Source organism: Oncorhynchus masou, chromosome 28 (assembly GCF_036934945.1).
Source record: "Oncorhynchus masou masou isolate Uvic2021 chromosome 28, UVic_Omas_1.1, whole genome shotgun sequence".
Lineage (NCBI taxonomy): Eukaryota > Metazoa > Chordata > Actinopteri > Salmoniformes > Salmonidae > Oncorhynchus > Oncorhynchus masou.
In genome coordinates this window covers 51,929,085-51,933,580 of record NC_088239.1, presented here as the reverse complement: position 1 = coordinate 51,933,580, position 4,496 = coordinate 51,929,085, and positions in this window count along the sequence as shown.

Here is a 4,496-nt window from a genome sequence, read left to right as displayed (position 1 = left end):
AAATTGATTTAACCTGTTTCAAATTATGAAACCCAACCAATATAAGCCAGTTCAGAGAGCAAACAGGTTGTTGAAGGTGGGAAGGAGAAAGTCTGTGAATGGATACTGTAGTATAGTACATTGTAGGCTGTATACTGTACAATGGATGAATTGTATGGCCCTGAACATTGTGCTTTCCATTTATTAACAGTACTGGCTGCTCAATAGATTTTGACTGGTTGCAGGTTCATATCAACAAAGAACAAGAATTACAGTATCACAAGGACAAGTTTGTGAGATGCAGGGTGAAGTACTGTAAACATAGGGGTACAAGGAGGAGGAAGGACAAAAAACAAAATTGCAAAGAGCAAAGCGGAGTAGTAATTTCTGATCAATTTTGAGCTACTATGATAGAACCTGTTTTTGTTCATCAAAAGACAATGATGGAAAAATAGGATTTTTTTTTTTAATTAAAAATGTACTTCTCCCTGAGAATTGTATGTTTCGAACAATGTGTTTTCTATTTTTCGGGGTATTGTTTACTGACTGCTTGAGAGTGTATATCATTTTTATCACTTTGTTTATGATTTGAGAGCAGTGTTTGATTTTGAACACAGGTAAAACTGTTTTGAGGCGAATGTTTAATTTTGCAAGAGGAGTCAGAGGTTATGTAAATAGCGCTTGAAGATGAGGTTTTGTGTTTAATGTTTTCAGGAAATGGAGCAAGGTTTCAGAAGTTGTGTTTTAGCAATTGAGAAAAACTGTAACAGTTAACTGTAACTGTAACAGCCTAGTTAAATAAAGGTTAAATAAAACATTCTAAAAATATATATAGTTATGTGTGGTGGATGATACAGTATGTGTGGATGGTGTTCGTTGTTGTCCATGTAGCCCTCTCCCTGCTGTCTGTCTCTTATCTCTGACCACATTTTGCACCCCCATTAACCCAGTCCCCTGGCACAGTTTGCTACCCCTGAAACATTTATCCGTTGCTTTATTAATTAACCACACACAAGCTTATGGCCTATACAATGAGGACAGAATGAATGAACGCTCTTATCTGATACTTTGCTTCTCAGGTAGAAGCAAATCTCTATGGGTTGAAAAGACACTGTCACTGAAAGTGCCTGCATGTGTTCACAAATAATGATTACTGCAATATAATTTACTGATTAGTTTAGAGGGTTTTAGTTTATATTGTACTGTATCATGATTTATAATTGAATGAACCATTCACTTTTACTTCTACTTAAAATCATTTTTTAGTTCAGTCCTCCAATCTTGAATTTCTTTCACACTGTTTTGTGTACTGTTTCTCCACTGCCACAGGTTCTAATCTTTCCCCCTCTCTCTCTCTCTCTCTCTCTGTCTCTGTCTCTCTCTCTGTCTCTCTCTCTCTGTCTCTCTCTCTCTCTCTCTCTGTCTCTCTCTCTCTCTCTCCCTCTCTCTCTCTCTCTCCCTCTCTCTCTCTCTCTCCCTCTCTCTCTCTCTCCCCCTCTCTCTCCCTCTCTCTCCCTCTCTCTCTCTCTGTCTCTCTCTTTCTCTTTCCAGGAGTGACGCAATTGGACAAATATTCTTTCGGAACTATATATCCGCCTCAATGGACGAAAAGCTGATTTTTGCTCACTCATCTGTTTGGCTGTTCATCTGTTTCCAAGTACACTCTAAAGTAATGCTTGTTGGCATCTCATTTAAAAATATCCCAAATTCCCAGAAAAACTAAAGAGCAAACAATATTTTTAAGTGTTGAAGAGAGGAGAAAGTGGTATATTATTTACGATAAACGGAAGAAGTGAAAGGGGATTGAAAACTGACAACTGCAGGAGAGGTGGGTAAGAAAGGGGGGTTGGTGGAGATTTAGAATTACGCAAAGAGAGCAGAATAATAACTAGTGCTATTTATAGAATCACAGAGACCTTTGTCTCTCTGCTAAAACACATGCTCCTACCCCGTCTCTGGGTGTTCTTTTGAATGGTAAATAATGCATGGGGCTTGCAGATACCCTCGTTTTAATGATACTAGGTTAACACAGGGGCAATTCACTTTGTAATTATACTATTATAGGGGCTTAATTACAATATTTACTTCAATTGAAAGATTTTTTTTGAGCTAAATCCTACAATCACTCTGTAAAAATGTCAGCCTTAAATTGTGTGGTGCAGATCACCATCTTGTGCATGTTCCCAATTAAAAAGCTACACACCATCTCCCCCTGGTGTCAAGATCCCATTTAAGAGTAGTCTAACAGAAAAATACAGTACAGGTAACTGACAAAATAATGGAAACACTTGCATAAATGAGGGCTACGGAGTATACTGAATGCAGGTGCTTCGACACAGGTGTGATTCCTGAGGTAATTAAGCAATTAACATCCCATCATGCTTAGGGTCATGTATAAAAATGCTGGGCAGGCCAATGCTTTGGCTACCATGGCTGTGCCCCCATAGGATGACAACGAACCCATCCACAGGGCACGAGTGGGCACTGAATGGTTTGATGAGCGCGAAAAGATCATATCCCAAGGCCGACTCAGTCAGCAGTTCTCAACCCAATTGAACCCTTGTGGGAGATTCTGGAGCTGCGCCAGACATAGCGTTTTCTACCACCATCAACAAAACACCAAATGATTGAATTTCTCATGGAAGAATGGTGTCGCATCCCTCCAATAGAGTTCCAGACAATTGTAGAATCTATGCCAAGGTGCACTGAAGTTGTTCTGGCTAGTGGTGGCCCAACTCCCTATTAAAGGTCCAATGCAGACATTTTTATCTCAATATCATAATTTCTTGATAACAATTAAGTACCTTACTATGATTGTTTTCAATTAAAATTGTAAAAAAAGAAACAAACATAGCTTCTTAGCAAAATGCAATTTCTCAAGAAATAATGTTTCTAGGACTGTCTGGGAGTGGTCTGAGAGAGGGGCCTAATGGAAGGGATATGTGACCTGAAAACTAGCTGTTATTGGCAGAGAGGTGATCTATTAACTTGTACAAAAACCCCGCACAGACAAACAAGCTGAAATGTCAGGCAGTCTTTTCAAACAGCTCTTACCCTAAAAGTGCATTATCACAATTTCCCAATTTCACTTTATTATTCCAACCTCATAGTGTGGAATATATATCTATAACACTTCAAGACACTTCATGTTGATGCCTCCATTATTTTGGCTGTTTGCCACCACTAGCCAGAACAACTTCAGTGCACCTTGGCATAGATTCTACAATTGTCTGGAACTCTATTGGAGGGATGCGACACCATTCTTCCATGAGAAATTCAATCATTTGGTGTTTTGTTGATGGTGGTAGAAAACGCTATGTCTGGCGCAGCTCCAGAATCTCCCACAAGGGTTCAATTGGGTTGAGAACTGCTGACTGAGTCGGCCTTGTGATATGATCTTTTCGTGCTCATCAAACCATTCAGTGCCCACTCGTGCCCTGTGGATGGGTTCGTTGTCATCCTATGGGGGCACAGCCATAGTAGCCAAAGCATTGGCCTGCCCAACAATTTTATACATGACCTTAAGCATGATGGGATGTTAATTGCTTATTAATTCACTCAGTAATCACACCTGTGTCGAAGCACATGCATTCAGATTGCTCAGCTTGGCCGTGTCGCCAGCTCTAGGAAGAGTCTTGGTGGTTCCAAACTTATTCGATCTTTGCAGCATTCGACCAATCTGGCCTTTATGGTAGAGTGGCCAAACGGAAGCCACTCTTCAGTAACCCCAACCCAACTCCAGTGAGTGTACTTGGCTCCAATAAGCATAACTTGCTCAATATTAGTAGTTCGGAAATAGTTGACATCATTAGAAAAAAAAATATTCTCCTCTTTTCTACTGTAGCTAAATAAATCAAATGTTGTTTATGCTGTTGTTGCTAGCGATATTCTTATATATAATGTAACGAAACAGGCAGGCAGCAGGTCTCGAACCCTCGACCTTCTAGCCCGAGGTCCGGCGCGCCATCGACTGTGCCGTAAAAGCATGCTCGTGCGGCAGAGTCGATTTCCGCGCCTATAAACCCAGGGTCGTTACACTACTCCCTCCTTCCAAAGAGCGCGTCCTCGCGACTTTGCGTCTTACAGGAACGCGCTCATCGGTCAAGCACACGCACTGTCGTGGATGCAAGGTCCGATCACTTCTGACACCAATGTAATGAAACAGGCAGGGAGCAGGTATCGAATCCTCGACCTTCTAGCCCGAGGTCCGGCGCGCTATCGACTGTGCCGCAAAAGCATGCGCGTGCAGAGTAACACTAATAGATGTATTTATTTCTTTTTTCGTGGACCCCCTGCAGTGCTTCCGTCTGCGGACCCCCGGTTGAACACCCTGGTTTAAAACATGGATGAAGATAAGCCTATGAAATGTATAATATGCCACATTCCCTATAATGTCATATAATATCTGACGTCTCAAGAGAATACCATATTTACTTTAACTTCTTGAGGACTGATTTCTTATTTTTTTTACGCGTGGGGGAGGGGGATTTGGTGCATAAATACGAGGGCTCATTGGC